This window comes from Rattus norvegicus, chromosome Y, assembly GCF_036323735.1.
Source record: "Rattus norvegicus strain BN/NHsdMcwi chromosome Y, GRCr8, whole genome shotgun sequence".
Taxonomy (NCBI): domain Eukaryota; kingdom Metazoa; phylum Chordata; class Mammalia; order Rodentia; family Muridae; genus Rattus; species Rattus norvegicus.
In genome coordinates, this window is record NC_086040.1 from 24,956,597 (window position 1) to 24,982,484 (window position 25,888).

A 25,888-nucleotide genomic window follows, 5' to 3' on the forward strand; every position below is an offset into this window, starting at 1 on the left:
TATATATATATATATATATTTCAGACACCAAAATTAGATAAGATTGATGATGCTAAGAAGTGCATGCTGTCTGGAAAACAAGGGCACTGGAGAAAACTTCCTGAAGAAACCATGGCCTATGATCTAAGATCAAGAATCAACAAATGGGATCTCATAAAACTGAAAAGCTTTTGAAGGCAAAGGATACTGTGGTTAGGAAAAAACAGCAACCAACATATTGGGAAAAGATTTTGACCGATCCTACAACAGATAGAGGATATATATATATATATATATATATATATATATATATATATATATATATGTATATATATATATATCCAAATTATACAAAGAACTCAAGAAGTTAGACCGCCGCAGGGAGTCAAATATCCTGTTAAAAAATGGGGTTCAGATCTAAACAAAGAATTCACAGCTGATGAACACGGAATGGCAGAGAAACACCGAAAGAAATGTTCAACATCTTTAGTCATAAGAGAAATAAAAATCAAAGCAACCCTGAGATTTCACCTCACACCAGTGAGAATGGCTAAGATCAAAATCTCAGGGGACAGCAAGTGCTGGCAAGGATGTGGAGAAAGAAGAACACTCCTCCATTGTTGGTGGGATTGCAGACTTGTACAACCCTTCTGGAAATCAGTCTGGAGGTTCCTCAGTAAATTGGACATTGAACTACCTGAGGATCCAGCTATACCTCTCTTGGGGATATACTCAAAAGATGCCCAAACATATAAAAAGACACGTGTTCTACTATTTTCATAGCAGCCTTATTTATACTTTCCAGAAGCTGGAAAGAACCCAGATGCCCTTTAACAGAGGAATGGATACAGAAAATGTGGTACATCTACACAATGGAATATTACACAGCTATCAAAAACAATGCCTTCATGAAATTCATAGGCAAATTGATCGAACTGCAAAATATCCTGAGTGACGTAACCCAATCACAGAAAAACACACATGGTATGCACTCATTGATAAGTGTCTATTAACCCAAATGCATGAAATATCCTAGATGCACAGAACACGTGATACTCAAGACGGATGATCAAAATGCGAATGCTTCACTCCTTCTTTAAAAGTGGAACCAGAATACACTTGGCATGGAATAGGAAGGCAAAGATCAAATGAGTGGCAGAAGGAAAACCCATTCAGAGCCTGCCCCACATGGGGCCAATACATATACAGTCACCCAATTAGAAAAGATCGATGAAGCAAAGAAATGCAGACTGACAGTTACCACATGTAAATCTCTCCTGAGAGTCGCAGTCAGAATACAGCAAATACATAGGTGAATGCCAGCAGCAAACCAATGATCTGAGAAAGGGAACTGCGTTGTAAGAATCAAAAAAAGGACTGGATGACCTTGAAGGGGCTCGAGACCCCATATGAACAACAATACCAACCAACCAGAGCTTCCAGGGAGTAAGCCACTACCCAAAGACTATACATGGACTGACCCTGGACTCTGACCTCATAGGCATCTATGAATATCCTAGTAAGAGCACCAGTGGAAGGGGAAGCCCTTTGTCCTTCTAAGACTGAATCCCCAGTGAACGTGATTTTTGGGGGGCTGGAGGTAATGGGGGGAGGATGGGAAGGGGATCACCCATATAGAATTGGTTATACAATGGACACCTTTACATACTACATCTCCCTAAAGTTAGAAACTACTTCTTGCTTCATTAGTGTATACATGCTGTAAATGTAGAAGGTCAGGCACTGGGCATACAGAGAAAAGATCTAGGAACATGGGGTGAAGTAGATTCTTCTGGACAATCATTTTATTCCCAATTCCATTCCTCTGACATACAATTCAATTTCCTAGGTTTTCTATGTTTTCCACAAGCCAATATTTTTTCTACAGACCTTAATTGAATGAATTTCACATTAAATTTTCTTATTTTACATTCCTTGATAGGGGACTTTATAAATATATTCCTGAATGTGTACTCAAAACTTCTGTTTTCCAATTCCAATTTTTTAAATGATTTTTTCAACAAAGGGGACTCAGCTATAGAGTATAATAATTTATTTTTTTTTTTTGGTTCTTTTTTATTTTTCGGAGCTGGGGACCGAACCCAGGGCCTTGCGCTTCCTAGGTAAGCGCTCTACCACTGAGCTAAATCCCCAGCCTGAGTATAATAATTTAAATATTATGTACCTACTTCAAAGAATAAACTCCCTAAACCTTATTTTATCCAAAAATTACCAGAAATCAGTAATGCAAAAAACACCATGGAGTATAGAATGCAGTTCTCTAGTCCCATTAGATATCAGTTCTCACATATCTACCTTCCTGTGTTCCCAGTCCCTGACTTGAGGGTTATGGATGTTCTACCATGATTATTTCTACAGGCCAAACAATATTCAGAAGGATCGGCAGTGAGAGGAATGGCTTTAGGTCCACTAAAACCTCAATACCAATATGTTCATATGAAAAGGAGGGAGTCTATTGGTCATATTCATTTGTGGATTATAAAATCTTGACCTAGTTGTGCAGAATCCATTTTAAAATTGCACCTAACCAGCTGTACGAGCCAACAAATGTATATTTACTAGCCACGAAAACTAGATAATGTTGTTAAAGCTAAGCAATGCATTCTGCAAGGAAGCTGATATAGATCTTCCCTGAGAGACACAGGAAGAACCTGTCAAGCAGAGAAGTGAATGCAAGTGGCAAACCAGTGAACTGAAAACAGACCTCTTGTTGGTATATTTTGAGAAAGAATTAAAGGAGCTGAAGTGGTTTTCAACCCCATAAGAACAACAATGCCAATGAACCAGAGCTTTCTGGGTCTTAACCAATATTCAAAGACTAAATGGACAGACCTATGGCTCCAACTGGATATGTAGCAAAGGATGGCTTTTTTGTGCATCAACAGGAGAAGCCCTTCATCCTCCCTGGGTTTGACTCCCAGTTCAAGGGAATGTCAAGGAGCAGTAAGGGACATTGTAGAAATGGGGAGAGGGACAGTTTAGGGATCTTATGGGCCGGAAATTGGGGAGGAAATAACATTTGAATTGTAAATATAGAATTATCCAATTGAAAAAAGGAATAAAATTTGCTAAAAAAAATAAAAGAAATTAAAGTAAAGAAATCTGCCACCTAATCACACCTACTGATTCAGAAATCTAAAAGGTCACTGTCAAGGAATGGAACTCAGATTATTACTAGTGAAAAGACTGAGATGATGAAGTCTCAACTAGAAACAATTCTATCTCCCAGATATCAGTGTCAGACACAAACTGCAAAATAAGACCAATTTTTCCCTAAGTTTCAAACCACAGATGAAAATCACCACGTGATTCAGGTAGTCTCTTTACTCTCCTTAAAACAAACTTAAGCACCTTCTATTGTTGTTGTAAAAATTAATAAAAATAAAAAATAAAAATGAAACAGTAAATGTTTTTCTCTGGTTGGTTTACCCTGCTTGGGTTCCACACCTCAGTGCCCCAGATATCTGCTGGATATCTTGGTAGAAACACAGCCCAGCCACACACTTTCTTACAGTGAGACTCTTACATATAAAAACACACCACACAATAATCTTATTTCCAATTGGTAAGATATAATTGCCCACTTAAACATACAAAGCCCGGTACCATCTATCCCTTGCACCTTATATTTACCAAGTCTCCAGCTTCTCCCACAACGACTCCTTGCTTCTCCTCTCTCTCTCTCTTTCTTTACTCACTCTCCCAAATATATCAACCCTTTCATGCTTTAGTTTCTCTTTCTCTTACAAAGACTCCTAGCTTCTCCCCTCTCTCCATCTCCTGTCAATTCTAACTCTTCTCAGTTCCCCATCCTGTCTCTAAACCGTTCCCTTCTCCTCCTAGCTTCCTTCTCCTCCCCTATCTCCATCTCCGGTCTCTTCTAACACTTCTCAGTTCCCCATCCTATCTCTAAACCATTCCCTTCTCCTCCTTGCTTCCTTCTCCTCCCTTCACACTCCCAACTGTGCCATCCTCTCCCCCTCCTGCTCAGGTTCCACTGGCTCAACTGTCAGCAACTGTTCTCTCTAACCCTATTCTCTGAATCTAATCCCCCTCTTGCTCCTGACATTTCCCTCTGTCCAAATCTCACGCTCTTGCCTTTATTTAACAAATTCAGAGAAAATTTCAAGGCAAACCACAACATTCTATCAATTCTAAAATCAATATGCAACTTAAAACTCAGGGCTTTAGCCCAAAATATATCCATCACTTAAGCTCTCTACCCGGAGCCACAGATTTTTCTTTAACCTTAATAACTTCTACAATATATGTCTGCATTCACTCTGCCTGCTGTTACAGACATTTATCACAACTCTCAACTTGGTGGTAGTGACTAATTTTTCCTTATCTAAGTTCTGAAGCTTTTATGAAAATCCCCCCTGTTTCAGGAAATGTCCCTACACTCTTCTTTCTAAAACCAAATTTTATCCCTTTTTAATAATACCTTTAATAATGAAGTACCTTGTGTAGCTAGGATTTAATCCCAAAATTCACTTGGAGCCCACCTTAAAAAGAATATGAGTATCCTGAAAAACTTTCTAAACAACTTTCTTTAAAAAGCAGCTTTAATCTCTTAACTCTCTGAGCTGCCCTTACTTATCACAGAGCAGCGGACCTACAGCCTGTCAGTACAGGCTGCTTCGCTTTTTCATTATTTGAATTCCTGGCCTTAAGTTATCACATGCCTTAACATAGAGCCTGTGTCCTCTTACTTAGAAAATAAAACTTTTCAGTAAACTCTAAGGAATGCTATTGGATTCTTGTTCATCACCTTGGTTCATGATCTGTTGTAAAAAGAGAAAAGAAAAAAGTAATGTTGCCTTTTACACCGCTAGCACTGGCACCATATTGTCCCATGATATCTGGTAGATATCTTTGGGAAAACACATCCCCACTCCTTGGCTGCCCAGTGTCTCTTGCGGCTACACACTTTCCTATCCTCAAACCCTCATGTAAAAGAACACACAACACAATAATTTTGACCCAATTAATAAGATATAATTGCCCACTTAAACAAACAAAGCACTTTACCATCTATCCCTTAGGAACATTAATACCAACCTGTAAATACAGAGAGCAGAATCTTGACTTCACCTTCAATGGCTTCTCACCCTCTCCTCTTCCTGTCTCTCCCTTTTCCTCTAGTCTCCTCCTCTCCTTTCAAACATCTCTCCCGCCCATCCATCCTTCTCCTCCAATGACAGGATACCTTCTATCCTGTTCCTGCCCCTCACATGTACTTTACAAATTCAATGGGAGGTGGTTCTTGTGAAGTCACCTGAGTTCTGAGTACAAGACTAGGCAACTATCCTTGGGCCAGTGGATTTAGCATCAAAATACAGATAACTTCAGGGCAAACCACAACAAGTAGCTTTGATATCCTAGTGAAATCTTTCAAGCCGTTAAAAATTGCAAATGTGAACATGTACTAATTTTCTTCTCCTGCTTGATGGTGAAAAAAGTGGTACCCAACACTGTATGAGACCTAGTATTACATAATACATGTAGAGAAAACAAATTACTCCCAAGGCCAACGTAACTTCATAAGTAAGCAATTTGTTATAAAGTAACAAAGAACAAACAAAGTACTTTTTTCAGTTGGTTTCCCTTCACTGTAGGCAGCAATTTGAATTTCTAGAGCAATGGTTAAGTATTGTATTATTTATCATTAAAAGTACCCTCATAAGAATCTTAAAAAAAAAAAAGAAATCTAAACATCTGTATAAAAACGTCATAACTGCTTTAAATGATCAGAATATATGTCTGTGATTGGAAATCCTTATTAAATCTTATCAGGAAGCTGAGGGTAAAACTGGGTCAGAAATGAGTCATCAACAGTCCAGCTTCTGTGACAGTCACACCATTACCTGTACCACCATTGTTCTTGATCCCTGACCTTAAAAGGTCCCAGCCTTTCCGAACTTCAAATTGTTCCATATATATATATATATATATATATATATATATATATATATATATATATATTACATCAGAGACAGTAGTGAAAACATCTTAGCCAGCTTCACGAACAATTTTATTTTCCCAAAAGCTTTTTAAGGGTTGTGGTCGTCTCTGACCATTGTACATTTCTTCAGGCAATGATGGAAGCACTGATCTGCCCCAGAGGCAATCCCTAAATGACCTTGACCACTGTTATTGCCAATACCAATGGTGCTGCCTTTTGAGTGGTGGGAATCTCCATGAGGATTTTCATGCACTTCTTAGATTAAGAGAGATATGAGTGGTATAACTGAGCAACACTCTGCATGAAGTCCTCGTTGGGTTCATGACTCACCAATGCCCAATGAGACTGTGCTGAAGAGTGGGCCATAACCCAGGAGTTCTAAATCTCTATGCCATTTCTCCTTCTCAGGCCTTGGCCATACTCCATGTCAGAACCAAATTTGAACCATTCTTTTACCATGGATAGAATTTCAAATACTCTACTGAGAGTGGGCATCCTTACATTGTCCTTGACTTTAATGGAATTGCTTTATGTTTCTCTCCATTTAGGTTGATGTTGGGTACCGACTTGCAGCTCATTGCTTCTATTATGTTTCTGCTTAGGACTGGTATCCCTGCTCGCTCTTATCCTTTTAACATGAAAAGGGTTTCGAATATTTTTGCAAGCCTTTTCAGCATCTAATCAGATTATCATGTGATTTTTTTCTTTTATTTTCATTAGGTAGTGCATTATATTGATGGATTTTCAGAAATTGAACCATCCCTGCCTCCCACTAGAAATTAATAATTGCACAGCATAACCTACAGAAGTGTTCTCATATTCACACACATACTCTAACAGCTCCTCCAAAAAACAAAAACGAAACATATTAACAAAAAAAGCCATGCACCCTACAGAACATATCTAATACTCACATACACACTCAAACATCCCAATCGAAAAAACAAAAAACAAAAAACATGCAATCAAAAAAAAAATAACCATGCTTCGACAGCATCAAAATAGAATGAACTAAATATCACTTATCATTAATGCCTTTAAGCATTAATGGCCTCTACTCAATAGTAAAAGAACACAGGCTATCACAATGGATTTAAAAACCGGATCTATCCTTCTGTTGCACTCAAGAAACACAATCCAGCAACTGAGATAGACACAACCTCATACAAAGGTGTTTGAAAAGCTTTTCCAAGCAAATAGACACAAGAAACAAATGGCGTAGATATTCTAACATCCAGCAAATCAGACATGCAACCAAAAGTAATCAATAGAGTTGGGGAAGGACAATTCATATGCATCAGAAGAAAAATCCACCAAAATGCCATCTTGATTCTAGATGTCTATATGCCAAAGACAAAGGCAGCAATATTGCTGAAGCTTAAATATCAAATCGAACCTCACAAATGAGTAGTAGGAAATATCAATGTCCTACTCTTACTAAGGGCAGGCCATTGAGACAGAAATTAAAAAAAAATGATGTAACTAACACGGGTTCAATTAAGTTGACCTCACTGATATCTACATAATAATTCACCTGAATACAAAAGTAAACACTCTCCTTTCAGTACCTCATGGAACCTTATCCTAAACTGACCATGTTCTCACACTCTAAAAAAGCCACAAGGGATACAGAAAGACTGTGCTAACCATTGTATTTTCTCAGATGACAATGGATTAAAACTGGACTTCAACAATAAGAAAAAGTGTATAAACTCATTGAAATTCAATAACTCGCAACTGAAGAACCATCCGTTCAGAGAAGACATATAAAAAAGCATTCCTAGAATTCAAAGAAAATGAAGGCACAGCTTCTCCAAACTTAAGGGAAATAAGGAAAGCATTGCTAAGAGGAACATGCATATGCAGCACAAGGCGCTTTCATAAAGAAACCAGAGAGAACCAACACTAGCAACTTCCCAGCACACCCTAAGTCTCTAAAATAAAAAGAAGCAAATACATATTAAAGGAGGAGACAGCAAGAAATAATCAGACTCGGGGTGAAAGTGGTACATCAGAAACAAAGAATACAAAGATCAACAAAAAAAAAATAGCTGGTTCCTTGGGAACATCAACAAGACAGACAAACCCTAAGACAGATAATGTACTAGGAGGAGAAATAGCATCCAAATCAGAAATGATCAGGGAGCCACATCGATGGACACTGATGAAAGTCACAAAATCCTTAGGTCTCACTTCAGAAACCTGGTGGTTACACAATTTGAAGCTCTGAATGAAATGGATGATTTTGTAGATGGATAACACTGACCACATGTAAACTGAGGTAAGATAAACTATGTAAATAGCTCTACAACACCTAAAGAGACAAAAGAGTAATTAAAAGTTTCCCCACTGAAAGAGCCACAAGGCCAGATTGTTTGAGCACAGAGTCCTACCAGACTTTCAAAGAATTCTCAACATACTCAAAAAAACAGAAAGAGGAGGAAAATTGCCAAACTTATTCCTTGACAGCACAGTCACCCTGACACCTAAATCACAAAAGGACTTAACACAGCAAGAATTTCAGACGAACTTCCCTTAAGAACATAGGTGGAAAAAATACTAGGTAAAATTATAGAAAACAAAATCCAAGGACACATGAATATTCCATCCAGTGCCATCTAGTAGGCTTCCTCCTGTAGCTGCATGAGTGTTTCAGTCTATGAAAATCGATCAAAGTGATTCACCATATAAGCAAACTGAAGTGTAAAAAATTCTGCCCTCAGCATTTCACATTAACTTGTGAGCTACACATGGAGTTAAACTTTGTTTAAGTTGCATATAAACCAATATATATATACCTAGCTATACTACTCCTGGCCTTATAACTGAAAAGACCTCTGCCATACCTCAAGGACATGTGCTCCATAAGTTTCCTTACTGCTTTCTTCATAATAAGAAGGAAATAGAAATAACCCAGATGCCCCTCAACCAAAGAATGGCTACAGAAAATGTGGTTCATTTATAGTATGGAATACTATGCAGCTATGAAAATAAGTATATTGTGAGGATGTAGTCAAGTAGATGGAATGAGAAAGTATTGTTCTGAATGAGGTAATTGAGACACAAAATAACATGTACATATTCACTTAAAAGAAGGTATTAGCCATAAAGTACAGAATTCACAAGCTATGATCTACGGAACCAAAGAAGCTAAACAAGAAGAAAGGCCTAAGAAAATGCTTAAATTTCACTCAGAAAGATGAATAAAATAATGAGAGTAGGCAGATGGAAGGAAAGGATTGGGTGGTGAGAGGATGGGAAGGGAAATGGGGTTTGAGAATCATTTCTTGGGAGAGACGGGCAAGAGGGACAGAGGGCCAAGAGAATAAACTGAAATCAGTGACTGTCCAGGGTGGGTGATATCTGTATTATTTGCCTGCAATCTGGGATGTGTGAGGCTACCCCAGCATCCATGAGGGTGACTTTAGCTGAGATTCGTAGCAGTGGGGATATGGGTACTGAAATGGTCACTTTCCATAGCCACAGAGGACCCAAGGTGGAAGGATAATAACCCAAACACTCTCCCAAAATTTTGACCCAGAATTTGTCCTCTCTATAAGAAACACAAGTACAGAGATGGAAGAGGAAATGAGGGAATGGCGACAAGGTAAGTGGCCGGATGTGAGACTTATCCTATGGGCAAACGGCAAACCCTGACATTATTAATGGTCCTTTCTTATGTTTGCAGACAGGAGGGTAGCATTATTGTCCTCTGCAAGACTCAATAGAGCAGCCGACTGACACACGTGCACAGACATACGGCCAAATATCGAATGGAGCTCAGTGAGTCTCACTGAAGGGCTGAGGGAAGTGCAGACAGAGACAGAGGAGCACAATGGTCCTCACGTGGGGTCACTAAACCAGTCGCTTGTCTGTGGATCCTGTTCTCCTACCCGGGCTGCGTTTTCAGGACCTGGTGGGAGACGATGAATCTAGTTGAGTAGAGACTTGATGTGCCAGGGGAGAGGGTGAACCCAGAGGGGTCCTCCACTCTCTCAGATAAGAAGGGGAGAGGATAGAAGGAGGGCGTATAAATGGTAGGAGCCTGGAGGAGTGTGGTTCCAGGGCAGCATTCAGAATGCTACCTGGTGAATAGATGCAACCATTCTAGCAAGGGACTCAGGCATGACATCACTGGGAAGGGGGCGGGACATCATGGGTGTGGGACATGACATCATGGTGGTGGGGCATGACATCACGATTATCCATCAGAAGTAATTATCTGGCTAAACATTCATCACGAGTGTCAGCTCCACAGGCTCACTGAAGATCCTAAACCATAGTTGTTAGTGAAGTTATATATAGAAAAACCCAGTCAATATCTTATCTTGTGTCCTTTCACCTGTACCAAATCGTTTGATCTCTTTGTTTGACTCTTGATAACTGTTTTGGAACCTCTTGGAATGTGTTCTGAGTAGGATTAAGTCTGTTTACTCTCTCAGAACAATTAAATGGTGACACCTGGGAGACTGGCAGAGTTGTCACTGGAATTTTGACTAATAGAAAGAGACTTATAGCAGTCCCACTATAAAAGAGCTTAATAACCATTGATATAATTTTAAGAATTATTGTAGGATCGTTATTAAGACTAAAGAATTCATCTACTTGTCTGTATACTAACACTACGGGACAGTACAACTTCATAGGCCTGCAGAGATGTGCTCCAAAGGTGCTATAACTCAATTATTGTTATATATGTCTAATAATAACAACAGGAATAGCATTTTAATAGCAGGAAACTTTCCCAAAATGAATCCATTACAGCCTTGCTTAATAAGGGTGTACCAGTTGTGGATTATAAAGTAATCCGATGCTGTTCATCTGAGGATGATCACCTGCCAGTTATTAGCTTGTCCAGTTATGGCTCCTGACACTTTCTTCTCAGTCCCACATAGTACCTTCTCCAAAACTGACAATATGATCCATCACAAAACAGGCCTCAACAAATACAAGAAGACTGAATTAATCCCTTGCATCCTATGAGATCACTAAACACTAAGAATGGTCTTCAATAACAACAAGAACAACCAAAGACCCACATATACATGGTAGTTCAGGAATGATTTACTCGAGGAGTACTTGTTCAAGGAAGAAATAAAGAAAAAATTAAAGACACTTTTGAATTTAATGAAAATGAAGGCATAACTTGGGAACACAAAAAAGAAATGCTAAGAGGAAAACTCATAGCTCTGAGAGCCTCCACAAAGAAACAATTGCTATGATCCACTAGCAGTTTGACAGAAAACCTGAAATCTCAGAACCAATACAAATCCAAATACACCAAGAGGACTAAACAGCAGGAATTAATCAAACTCCAGACTGAAATCAACCAAGTAGAAACAAAAGGAATTATATAAAGAATCAACAAAACCAGGAGCTGGTTCTTTGAAAAATCCAGAAATAGGCAAATCCTTAGTATTCAAATTAAAAATAACAAAATCAGAATTGAAATAGAGATATAACCATAGAAAATGAGAAAACTCGAAAAATTATCAGATCCTACTATAAAAGCCTATGCTTAAAAAAACGGGAAAGTAAGGAATAAATGGATAATTTTCTATTCAGATACAAGTTACCAAAGTTGAATCAGGATCAGATAAACCATCTAAATACTCCCATAACTCATAAAGTAGTAGAAGCAGTCATTAAATATCTCCCAACCAAAGATCCCAGGACTGGAAAGGTTTAGTACAGAATTCTCTCAGATCTTCACAGAATACCTAATACCAATATTCTCCAAACTATTCAACAATCTAGAAATAGAAGAAACACTACACAATTCTTTCTCTGATGCCATAGTTATGCTTATAACTAAAGCAAACAAAGACCCATCAAAAAAAGAGAATTTCAGACCAATTTATTCATGAATATCCCTGCAAATATTCTCAGTAAATTTCTTTCAAACCAAATCCAAGAACACATCAAAACAATCATCCATCATGATCAAGTAGGCTTCATCCTGGAGATACTGGGATTGTTTAATATACAGAACCTGATCACTAATCAAACTAATCCCACTATAAAAACAAATTCAAAGAAAAGAAAACAATTAATTATCTCATTAGATGCTGAGAAAGCATTTTACAGTTAAAAGTCTTGGAAATATCTTAAATTCAAGGACCATACTGAAGCACAGTAAAAGCAATATACAGCAAACCAGTAGCCAGCATCAAACTAAATGGAGAGAAATTTAATGCAATCCCACTAAAATCAGGAACTAGACAAGGACACCACACTTTCCCTACCTTTTCAATATAGTATTCGAAGTCCTAGCCAGAGTAATTAGACAACAAATGACCCATAGCTTTCTGGTACTAAACCAATATTCAAAGACTTTACATGGACAGAACTATGGCTTCAAATGTATATGTAGTAGAGGATGGCTTTGTTGGATATCAATGGAAGGAGAGGCTCTTAGGCCTACCAAAGCTGGAACCCCCAGTGTAGGGGAATGTCACGGGTGCTGGGAAAGTGAGTGGTTGGTGAGGGGAACACCTTTATAGAAGAACTGGTTTGGGAAAGGATAGGAGTCTTATGACTGGAAAACTAGAAAGGTGAATAATATTTGAAATTAAACAAAATATTCCATTTTTATAAAAGGAAAAATAAAATTTTAACCAACTGAACAGCCAAAGAGGAATCTCAATCCCACTTGAACGGGAGAAGAAATGAACCTCAGGAGGGAAGAGTGAGGGGCCTGTGTGAGAAAGGAGTCAGTAAGGGAGAGGGGAACATGTTCAAGTGTTGGTAGGGAATTTGACTGAAGTCTTGAGTGCCAGCAGAATGAATGAAAAGAGTCAACCTCATGAACTAAAAGTTTGGAGGTGGGGGTGGCTCTAGAATATTCCAGAGACCTGAGATGTAAGAGACTATCAGGACTCAGTGAAATGTCCAGGAGTAGGTAGAGGGAACTTGTAGAGGCTAACTCCATGACGAAGAGAGAGCATCAAGTGAGGGATAAGGTTGCCATCCACAAATCAAAACTATGACCCATATTTGTTGCTGTCTGAAAGAATTTAAGGGACAAAACCAGAGAGGAGCCTGAGTAAAAGGAATTCCAGTGTCCCGCGATATCTGGGAACCAGATTAAGTAGAGGCCCCCAAGGCCTGACACTATTACTCATGCTTTGTCATGTTCACAAAACGGACCTGACATGACTGCATTAGCAAAGAAAAAACAAGCAGCTGAAAGAGTCAGATGCAGACATTTACACTCAGCCAATGAACAGAAGCTGCTAAGGCCTGTGGTTGAATTGGGGAAAAGCTGAGGAAGCTGAGTAGGGGAGCAACGCAGTCGGAGGACCAGCAGTGTTAACTAACCTGGACCTCAGTGATTTTTCAGACACTGAGCCATCAATGCAGCATCATGCACCAGCTAATATGAGGCCTCTAAGATTGGAGTGCTGGTTCTGGACACAACAAGAGAAGATGCACTTAACTCTCAAGACACTTGAGTTCCCAGGTAGTGGAGAGGTCTGGTAGACTGAGGGTGGAGTGGGAGACAGCTTCATTCAGTTGGGAATGTGGGGAGAAGGTATGGGATGTAGAACAGAATATGGGCTTTGAGAGGAATGAAATCTGAACTCTAAAATTTTATTAAGTAAAATTTTAAAAGAGAAAATATAAACTATAATAAACACTTTCTTCCCCAACTTGCTTTTTTTCCTCCTTGGTCATGGTATTTCATAAAAGTAATGGAAACTCTGGCTAAGACACAGTATTATGGGCAAAATTGTGCAAATGCTAGTTAGAGAAGTATGACATCTCTGTGGAGTCAAGTTAGTTTATCTGATTCAAACTTCCTTATTCAGAGATAGCAACTAACAGAGAATTTCTAAGACTAAGTTTATTATCATGCCGTAGTGAACATTTTTAACCAAACCATTATGGGATCTGTGATATCCAAAAAGAAATCAAGAGACTAGGAATACTAAAAGGAATGAATCTTGTTTAAACATTCTTGGAAGAAATGAAATTCATATCTATTAGATTACCATAAAGGGATTGATGCTTTGGATTGTGGCCTGCTACCAAACACAATCCATATTCTCTTTTATTACTTTCAAAGTAATAATAGTTTAATTAATAAGATGTGAACTTAACTCCAAAGATATTACTGTATGTATGGGTGTATTTTGTTTACTACATTTATTATAAAAATAATTTGTGTAAGAATGTCAATTGGAATTGCTTGGAAAAGTTCCTTGAGTTTACAGATATGGTTTTACTTAAATGAGACTTTCTCTAGCAGTGAATTCCATTTGTTTATATCATGGTTCCTTCTACATATACTGATGGAAATGACAATAGTTAGATTATTTCAGAAACACCTGGATAAAATTTCACTTACCTAAGAAAATGATTATTGAAGAAGTGCAGCAATTTTCTTTCTCACTACTGATGTACTTTCTTCATGTACATTGCTATTGGCTTCTGGAAAAAGAAAGCAAAATTCATTTTTTAATGTCTCAAGTTACCAAAGTACTTTAGAAAAAAGTCTATCTTGTCTTATAAAGGAGATATTTATCTAATGCTAAATAAGAGTAAAAAGAATAGCTTTTGGGTTCTTTTTTAACTGTCCTACAAGAAATAAAATAAAATGCTTTTAATATACCATTTTTTTATATTGCTCAGCATCTCTGGTGTGTGTCTCTCACTCCCTCTCTTATCCAGATCTCTTTTAGTTTATGGAGCTGAGATGCCATGCATAGTAAACATCTTCATTCTCTCTCCCCCCAGGCTCCAAACCTCCTGCTTATTACCAGTGTTGAAAAAAACTTTATATTCACTGATATATGCAGGACCAGAAAATACCTGTCTTTTTGCGGTTAACTTGGCATTCTCAGGGTCCTTCCATGCAGGATACACCAAATGCTTGAGTGATATTACACCCCAAGGAGAGCCCACAGCTGATATCTCTTCAAACTAAAACTTTGTTTTTTCCAAATATCTATATTTGCTGATGCCTCTTAAAAGCTTTAACATCCTTTGTAGCCCTCCTCCCACCCAAGGTAAAAAAAAGAAGGATGGAAGCATTGGGTTTAGTGGTGGTGGCCCTGTTTAAATAGGTTCATTGGAGCAACTCCCATCTGTGTTGTCTGGATAGCAGAATTACATTACACAGTTTAGCAGTGGCAGCTTGTTCCATTAGCAAACATTTCATGAATACACTAGTAGTTCAATTTTGCAGAGTTGTCATAACAAACAGGAAACAGCAGCAGTGGCAGAACCTAGTAGAACAGCCAGGCTTCTGTACGTAGCCTGGACAGAGAGAAGTTCTATGCTGTGATTCTCTCAGGGAATTGAAATCAGCAGAGACTCAAGATCCACAAACATTGTTGCTGCTGCTTCATTTGTTTGCCATAGTCTGTGTAGCCAACTTTCCCTTGGAAAAAATAGCATATGTTTGAAATGTTTGCTGCTGCTACAAATACATTACTGTAGCTGAGTAATCCTGTACATTATTTTCTCTTCAGAGTGATTGACACTATCCAAATCCTTTACAGTTATTGCTGCTAATTTTGAAACGGGTAATCCAATATGTGATCAGTTGAGAAAATTCAAAACAGTGTACCTGCTTTGACCATGTTTCCAATATAAAAATTTAAAAACTCTTACAACCTATGAGCTGTAATGGTACTGGAAACCCTTAACAACCATATCAATAGCAGTTACATATTCTTACTCTTGTATAAAAAATAGAATTAATTGGCAAAAGGTGATAACAATTTGTTTTTGAATGGGCTAGCCTGTCGGTGATTTTGGTCAAGATGATAATTATCAAAAGCATGATTTCAAGCAAGTTTATAAAATAATGTGTTTAAGATATGGAGCTCATTTGCAAATTTTCCTATCCTGTTTGGCCAAATGCACATGCCATCTAGTTGTAAGGATTAATCTGGTTTATATTGTAGAAACTCAACCTAAATATACATGTTTTTTCATGCATCTACCAGCAGGGTCACAAACCCACAGTTTTATTTCAATTGTCATCTATAAAATTCCATCTGTTACAAACAACTGTCCCATGGTTGTTGGGAATCGGTGGTAGAGTTTTTATTTTTTTTTCTAGTTCTATGTTAAATGTAAAGATATGAAAGGTAATAAGTGTGTGGAAAAACAATTTGGAATTGTATCTTAATAATATATTTCCCTTGGATTTTACTTTGTTTTATGTTTTATTAAGAAAATTATTGAACTTGGTGACTCAAGACAGCAAGTATAATACATTTTTTTTCTATTTTCTTTTTTTCGGAGCTGGGGACCGAACCAAGGGCCTTCCGCTTGCTAGGCAAGTGCTCTACTACTGAGCTAAATCCCCAACCCCATATAATACATTTTTAAAAATGATTTTAAGCAATATATTATGTGAACTTGAATTTTAACTCCAGTACTCCTGATTCTCAAGGGGACTTTTTCACACTTTTCTTTCTTGAATTTGAAAAATGAAGTGTACTTATACCTAAATCGAGTTTTAGAAGAGCAAAATGATATAATTTGAAGCAAATACTTAGAGTAGATTATAGGATTAATAAATAATTATATTTGACTATATCCTCCCTAGATGGTGAAGCACTTGAAGGAAAGCAGAAACTTCATTTTTTTATAAACCTATTTTCTAGACATGTACTGGAAACATAATAAGTAATCACTTATTTTTGGAGTAAGAGTTTGAATGAGTTAGAGTAGTACATATAATCTCCAATTACCAAAAGTCAGATTTGTAGAACCATCATCATGTTAAAAAAGAAGAAATGAATACTCAAACAGAGTCATTTGACAATAACATCATTTTTCTCTTATTTGACTAAACCATATACATTATGCCTAGGCAATTTCTTTCAAAAGCAAAGTTTTTGGTTAGTAAAGAATGTATGTATGTATATATGTATATGTGTATACATTTGGATATGTGTATGTGTACATAGGGACACACACACACACACACACACACACACACACACACACACACACACACATATATATATATATATATATATATATATATATATATATATATATATAATTGTGTATGTGTACTTAAGGGCATATGTATATATGTTTATATGTATATATGTATATACGTGTAGGTGGACACATTTATATATATATATATATATATATTTGTTTGTATGTGTATATGTGTTTATATATATTTATGTAACATAAAATGCACTCTACTTTCTAACTTTATGAAACTTTTCACAGCTATACATTAGTACTCAAGATTTTTAAAAGCTGTTTCATAAATTTTGATTCATTGTAAAGTTACAGTTCAGAAAAGAGATTCAAGGTAGCTAATTAATTTTTATAATATCAAATTTCCTCATCTATTTCATAAAACACAAAGATTTAGTTTGGTAATGTGACTGTATATGGGTTTTAGCATGAGACATATCTAATTAACTTTTCCATCATGTGATGTAATTTCAGGATACTAAAGGACCTATGTGAGTTAGAAAATATAACAAATGGACTGCTATATGTGATAGATCAGAATGATAGAAAGATACATACATACATACATATTTACATACATGAAAGATCACAGATAATAAGTAGATTAATATCACATACTCAGAATCATCAATCATGAAATAATTATTAAATGTGAAATATCTTCTTATATGAAGCACAATTTTAAATGTGAATTATGTTCATATCTTAATACCTAAAGGAACATTTATCAGCCGTAATTTTAAAATAAAATGTCTATTTAACACTTCCACTCAGGTAATTAACAGAGATGAAATACTTAGATTCCTTTACATTAATCTGTCAAATTCTCCCATCATCTCGTCTTTGTTACTTAAAGGCATAACATTATACTTTGTCTCTATTTGCAAATCTTCAGCTACTTTCCACCCTGCTCTGCATTCTACCTCAAATCTTATCACTATATTTAAGTCTCTAAGAGATCCTCATGTGCTATCATGAAATTTAATCATGATCCATCATTTTTTATCTTTACTAACATTGCTCTCATATGGGTAATTATTATTTCTCTGTCACAAATGAGATCACTACCGCTTCCGTGTTTTCAGTACTATTTTCAACATCAACCATTTTATAATTGCTCTTTAAATGAGATAATAAAATGATCTATTTTCCCCCAATAAATTTTCCACCAACAGTTTGTTCCATTGAATCTTTAGACAAGAAAAACAAAGTTGTTACAAAGTTCTAGATCTACTCAGATTTAAAACAGAAAGCTGGCTATGTGACAAGAATCATAGGAAGAATACTTCTGGAAGAGAAAGCAGAGCTTGGAGAAGACCTCATGCAGAGAAGTGCTTCATGCAATTTTAAACTAAAAGTGTGAAAGACCTGAACTTGCATATTGAATATTATTTGTTGAATAATATTTACAAGTGATTCTGAGTGGACTACATAAGCATGTTTATTTATAAATCCATGGTAAATGCTAAAAAAAAATGACATCGACGTGTAATAGAGCAGAAAAGGAAATAAAGTGGAAATTTGGTACAGGTTACATTATGGATGTTATCAGTTTAAACATGCTGATTTCATGTGATGAATATCACAGATATACTAACAGTATTGCATGACTCTATAGTGAAATTACACAGAGTGAGAACACTAACAATAACCTGTGACAAAAATGGCTATATTCTTTAATATTTCTTTTTGAAAACATTCATTTCAATTAAGAAAATTCAATAAAGGAACCAAAGATAACTCTTTTCATCTTTTGCATATCCATTCTTTAAACAGACAGGAGTATACTGGACGAATTTTCTTCAAGCATTTTGCTACTCCAGTTATTATTAATTTAAAACAATATGCAGATCAGGGTGTCATACTTGTGGGTATTGGTTACTAAGACCCAATAATCTCCTCAGAAGGACATCCATATAAAGGAATCTAAAATAATTTCCTTTTAAATATTAAAAATCTTAAATATGAAGACTGCTTATCATTTTCACAATACATACACCATTTGTAATTACTTCATTTTTACGTATCAGTATCAGTCACTCTACCTCTCTTATTTTGATATATGACAAGCTTAACAAAGAGCAGACCCTATGTTTCTCAGCAGTCCTCACATTTCACCCATTTTCCACTGCATCTGGGCCATATTATAATCAATATAATTAATATTTTCAAGTAAATGATAATGGGATGCAAATGCATATTTTGATATTTCCTACAGTAAAACAATTAAAAAATCCAATAAAAGAATAGGTACAGAATTTGTTTATATGAAAACAGTAGGTTAATAATACCTTATAATATCCACCCTAATTCATACTGAGTCAGTGCTGAAGTATATGTGTCAATGTTTATGAAAAGATTAAATATCTTTTATGTATCTTTCTAAAAACAATTGGACATAGTCAATAAAAAAGTGTCAGGATCAGATAAGGTTTAGAAATAATTAAAATAAGTTCCAAAAAATATTCTAAAAGACAGTTATACAACATATAAGTTTAATTCTCAGGCTCCATAACTAGATAATATAGTACTGAGCAATTGTATTCAATTTGCACATACAATTTTAATTTACATAGGAAATAAATGTTTAAAATCTCAAAAGCTATATTTATTCAACAGTAAGATTTCAGAAGTGTAAGTTTATTCTTTTTTTTTCATTTTCATTAAATAGGGTATTTCTCATTTGTATTTCAAATATTTTTATCTTTCCTGGGTTCCTCTTCATCACCCCTAGTCTCTCCCACTCCCTCATTTTAGTGATTGTCTCCTCCACATGGACACTCCCTTCCTTACTGTCCCAGACAACCAAATATCCAAACTTTTAAAATGGGTTAGAGAGCTAAACCAAGAATCCTTAACTGATGTAACTCAATATCTGAGAAACATATCAAGAAATGTTCAACATCCAGAGTTATGAGAAAAAAGGAAATCAAAATGAACCAGAGATTCTACATTACACCAATCAGAATGACTAAGATAAAAAACTGATGCAGTAGCAGAGTGGTCTAGGATGTAGACAAAGTGGAACACTACTCCACTGCTGGTGGGATTAGTAGCTCTATAGCCACTTTGGATATCAAGGTGGAGGGTCAGAGAAAATTGCAAATAGCTTTACTGAAGACCCAGCTTTACCACTCACTTCAACACATATACCCACACTTGATCCACATATAACAAGGACATGTGCTTGAAACATGTTCAAAGCAGTCTTACTCATATTAGTCAAATGCTGGAACCAATCGTGAAATATGTCATCCCCACTGAGGAATAAATAGAGAACGTGTGCTATAATAAAACAAAGGAACACGACTCAGGTATTAAAAATGAGGACACCGAGAACACTGTACACAAAGGGAAGAAACTGGAAAATAGTGAAGTAACAGAGTACAAAAAGGTCATATCATGGAATGTACTTAGGGACAATTGGATGTTAGCCACAAAGTTAAGAATACCCAGTATTCAAATCCTTTATCACATGGAGGGTAACATGAAAGAAATCCAATTATGGATGCTTGCAACAAACTTAGAAGGCAGAGGGATGAAGGGACCTAGGTAGAGGTAGAGAAGGATAGACAAAGTGGGGAGGGGGATAGCAACAATGAAAAGAGACAAGAGAGAAATCCAGAGGAAAAGTGGAATAAATAACAATAATCATCAATGGTGGGTGGTGAACTTGGGTATCCCCAGGAAAGTCCCAGATTTCAGGAATGCAAAAGGCTCCTATACACCTACTGGGATGATAGTAGTTTAAATACTAAGCAGCAAAGAGATAGAACAACTAGAGACTGCCTCTTGTAGCTACACATGACCCAAGTGAAGGGATGGTGCTACCCATGCAGCTCAAAATTTTTAACCTATAAATATGCAAGGCCTAAAAAAAAGTAAAAGAAAAGAGCAGAGAATGAAGAAAGCCCCTTCAGAGACTACCTCACCATAAGAATCATTTCATCCACAGACCTTAAATCCTCTAACTATTCCTGATGTCAAGATGTGCTTGCAGATAAGACCCTAATATGTCTTTCCTCTGAGGGGCTCTGCCATCATCTGACTGAGACAGATGCTGATACAGCTAAACATTTGACAGAAAACTGACAGCCACATAAGATGAGTTAGTCTAATGCCTAAAGGATCTTAAGGGGATTGGAAACAAATATGAAACACAAGAGTATCAATTAAGTTTATCCTTCAGAGTCTCAGGAAATTTACCAACGAGAGTATACTTGGCCAGTACATGGTTACTGCTATATAGATAGCAAAGCATATGGAGAAGACAACTGTCCAATCTTTAATCTCTGGAAAGGAAGGCAATTGGTCTTGTGGAAATGTCATATCCCAGAGAAGGGGGATGTTAGATGGCTAAAGTGAAGTGGGCATGTAGATGGAGGAGCACCATCATAGAAACAAACAGCATCGGAAAGGCTTGGGGGATTCAAGAAAGAAAGAAGAGTTTGGGAAATGACTTTGAAATGTAAACAAATACATAGATTATTTTGCACTTCCAATGTTTATAATATAAGATATGTATGTTTCCAACAGAGATGTTCACATCTCTCTCCTTAATGAATATACAGTCAGTATTTGTAACATAGGTTTACTGAAAGTTGAAATCCAAAATTGTTGTGACTTACTTATTATTCAAATTTCACATAGATAAACCCATTCAATATTTTATCTTCTGCCCTTGTAACTATAGCAAATATTTAGTTACTTGATAGAAAATTAAAAAAAAATTGTCTTTCTACTCCATTAGTTTTCCATTCAATGCCTCAAATGTCTCTCAATTTAACTGTATGTACTACATTCCCTTCATTGTTGCTCTTTTCCCTGTCACTTCACAGTTGATATTCCTGTTCCTGACTGTGTCCTTCAGCAATACATAAGTACACTTGCACTTCTCAAAATATATACAGTCTGTTTCACTAGACTCTTACACAAAATGATCATACAGATACACAGTTTAGAGAATTAACATTCAGATTAAAGTGAATATGTAACTCATTTTTTACTTTTTGATCTGGATTAACTCATCTAGGATGGCATTCACAAGAGGAATTCTGATTTATTTTCATTGATATTGGGTTTAAAATACTTGTGCATTATATACTTCCTACCTTGGATTAGTCCGGCATACCACACACAGACCAGAACAAATCAATTAATTGTAGGATATGTGCATGTATGTGTCTAGGTCATTCCACAGTAACTCATGCTAAATGTTTGAGAAGCAAATCTGTTCAAAGATAGAATGACCTCCCTTTTTTGCATGTTTCTTAAACATACCAAATCACCTCACATTGCACCAATTATTTATACCTCTGGGCTACAGATTAAATTCATTATATCTACCATTAATCTCTCCATAGGGATTAAGAGCTTATTGATAAATAATTTTGTAGTCTTTAGATTAGAATTTTGTCCCAAAACTCATTAAGTATTTATTGTTCTGTAAATTCAAACCTAAGTGGTATTTCGGAAATTTGAGTTTCATGGTCAGACTTCGTCAGCTAAATGCACTCTGTCCATTGTTGGCAAGTTCAAGCTATGCTTCCTGAATGTCATGTTTGCTGTGACTACCTAGTTGTACAGTCATGGGATACGCAAGTGAGTTCTCATATAGTTTTCTCAATACTAAATTGATCTGATCAGAATCTGTGAAGTGACGAATCAATCTCTTTGTGCTGAATGTAGGTTGCCAAACTCCCTCTGGATAATTTTTGAATAGCATCTTGTACTTATGCATATGCTTTTTAGGTGGTTTCTCATTATCTATTAACACTCCACATAGATCTGGAGCATTATATTATTGTAAGTTTCCAAGCCAAGTGATTACCTGTCCTGGATTAGAATCGTCTGTGAGTTTCTAGATCAATGTGTGTAATCCTAAGGGATTCTTCTTGATATATTATCATCTATGGATGGTGTAATATCTACAACGTTTGATACACAGCCTTTGATACACCTTCCTTCTGCTGTGTAAAATAAAATTATTTACAGCAATGGGATCCTGTAATATTTAGGCTACTACATGAATCCTTTAGTAAAATATGTCTATGCATGCTTATTCATGCCCAAAAAGATCCATGGGGAGACCAACCTGGCTAAAAATGTCAATTGCTACTCAGATGTCCACTATATATACAGTCTGAGGAAGAGTCAGTTCAGTTCAGGTGTGGAACTGAAGAATACTCAGCCATTTTCCAAACGAAAAAAAAAATGAAGTGACTAAGATAAGGATTGTGGGAATGCTTTCATCTATGTAGAACATTAATTTTAGACTCACATACAAATGTGTGATGTGCAGTATTATCAACACTTTATTTCAGTAGGAATTATATACTTTTGGGTATGGTCTCTCTGGACTATTGTATGATATCAATATGGTCTGCTGTGACAGATTTTCAAGTAAATATGAAATATGAGGACTCCAGCAGAGTAACTCTTGCTCAAGTAATACCCTTCATGTTATTTGTGACCCTCACTGGGAACACTTACTGCTATGTATCAGAGTTCTGATTCAATTTTAAGTCTTTTTTTTTGTTCTCATGCTAACTTTTGATGTTTCCTTTCTCCTATAGAATAGTTAGTCAATGAGCCTGTATACCAGACATCAGATGCAATATCAAGCATTGGTTGCAGCTTGCTCCTCTGCTGAATTCACAGCTATGAGGAAGTGTTTCTTATGAGAAGTAATTGATCTCTACAATGTAGATTATTGTTGTCTGTGTTTTTCTCTGACTTCCTCAGTACTCTTAAGGGTCATATGAGGGAAGAAATCACAATGAGAGTGAGAAGCGATCTTTCTGGATCCCAGGATAGACAAAATACACCAAAGTTTCCTTGCAAGATATAAGAACATAGTGGACAGGGTTTGTATTCAAATTAGTCAATGAAATGCTCTCCCTTTATACCCTGTATATGTACAAACATTTACACTATTGGATTGGCTTGTTAGCTATGCCTACTTACCCAGCCTGCCCAGTTTTCAGGCTGTGAAGAGGAGACTTTGTTCTCAGCAAGGGATCAGGTGGTGGACAAACATCTTACTCTTGCTTACTGTTTCCCTGTTCCTCCAAGTTAAGCAGCTTCTTTCAAATGGATCTCCATTGTCCATAATATCACTGACTTCAGGTCTGAAGCTATGAGCCCAGTCAACAAGAAAATCTCCATAGCTAAGAAAAAGTAAAATTTTTCATTTTTTAATGCTGAGGTCGAGGGGCCGATATTATGGTGACTTTCTTTATTCTAAGATTTTCTTCAAACAGAGAAGGGGGAAGAGCATTGGAGGAGGGTAAGTTTTGATCCATCTAGGGTTGCTTAACAATAATAGTAATAATAATAATAATAATAATAATAAGTAGTTGTAGTAGTAGTAGTAGTAGTAGTAGTAGTAGTAGTAGTAGTAGTTTAGACTAATAAGTTTATTCAGCATTTAAGAACACTGCCTGTCTTTCCAAATGTCATGAGTTCAATTCCAAGTGTACTCATCGTGGCATCCAACCATTCATAATGACAGGTGAGTCTGGTGAGTCTGACTGGTACAGTATACTCATAAAAATCAAATAAAATAAATCTTTAAAATAAATAAAAAACAAAGGTTTACTTATCTAAGTTTAAGTTACTGTGCTTCTGTAGCTGACCAACTTTCTGTGTTCCTCTGAGGACAGAAAATGCATCTCTCTCTATTAAAATCCAGGATGAGAGCTCACACACTGCTTGCCATATCTCGTCTGTTATTCAAACACAGCTTCTGCTTTTCTGAGAAATGAAATAGCTTCCATTACACTCCTATCCTACCTTCAAGTTCTACTTTTGAGAGGCACATCAGAAAAGTGTGTTTGTGCATGAGGATGTTGGAGTTGCAGTTTCTTCTGATGTGAGAATACTGGGTTTAACACAGAGGGGTCAAGACGATCAAGGAATGATTGGGTGTAATAACTATCTTTTGTTCAAATTCTGCTGATGCCATGGGTCAGTATTCCTGGAAGTTTACCCAACTCACAGGTTTTCTTCTTGAGCTCAATAGTCAGTTTCTCCTACTTCTTAATCTGCTGAACTTGCTCATTGATGGTGGAAGGTTGGCATGATGCCTTCCCAGCAGACCCTGTAGATAAACACAAGGGAACATGCATATTAATGGCCCAGTCACAGGAGAGACCATTCTGAGTCCCCCAACAAAGCATGAGGAAAGGGGAAATCTACAGACACTTTGAAGCACTGAGAGAGTAAGAAAGCTCTTTTCAAGTTGGACCTATTAGCTACTCTCCTGCCTCCAACGATGATTGCTAGACATATGCAGGTAAGTTCTGTAGTCCATAGTTCTTAGGACAACCAAGCCCTAATCATGTATGTTCAAGAAAAATGAGTCTGAAATCTTGATACATTTCCAGGGGAGTATCCCTCTCTCTCTCTCCTTGTCACAACATGTCAATGACTTGTACAATAATCGTCTGTAGATGAAGTCCTATACTCTACCCTGAGAGTAGAAGATTTATCTGTGTGGCTCCTATTGGATATCTTTCTCATTCAGAGTGAAATTAAGGAACCCATAGCAAACTAACTGCATGCTTGTCAATTTCTGGCTGTCTGCCAAATATTCATCAGATATTCTTGACGCTTGGTCCCTTCTTTAAAAGTCCAGATGTTTCAGACCATAAGTCCTGCTCCTAGAAGGTCTGACCCAAGCACAGCTTCTCCAGAAAGTTCCCCAGTACTGGCTCAGGGCTTACTCTCTCTGCTTTACACCAGATTATTTATTTTGCATATTTATAACAAGAAAGAAGTCCTAATATCATTTTTTTTTCTCTCTCATCTCTCCATGCACTCTGTTTTTCCTGTAAATAACTCGATAATCCTAGAAAACATGTCAGTGTCTAAAACAATAAGCATTAACAAAATACCACAAGGGCAGCTTCTGTTTCCATAACACTAGTGACATCACAAAGAATACCATGGAATTCCAGGCAT

General features: G+C 36.6%; 2 long non-coding RNA genes across 2 annotated transcripts in view; both read right to left on the reverse strand.

The window, feature by feature from the left end:
- The window catches only part of LOC134484477 (uncharacterized), a 413,639-nt gene extending 389,505 nt beyond the window's left edge, over positions 1-24,134 (reverse strand). The window contains exon 1 of the long non-coding RNA XR_010061937.1: positions 23,891-24,134. This is a non-coding gene — a long non-coding RNA (uncharacterized LOC134484477). The remainder of the gene's footprint in view (positions 1-23,890) is intronic.
- A 412-nt stretch (positions 24,135-24,546) lies between these two features.
- LOC134484445 (uncharacterized) lies at positions 24,547-25,680 on the reverse strand. Its single transcript, XR_010061901.1, has 3 exons — positions 25,483-25,680; positions 24,924-25,025; positions 24,547-24,679 (listed from the first exon to the last, which is right to left on the reverse strand). It is a non-coding gene; the product is annotated as an uncharacterized LOC134484445 (long non-coding RNA).
- Between the last annotated feature and the right edge of the window lie 208 nt (positions 25,681-25,888).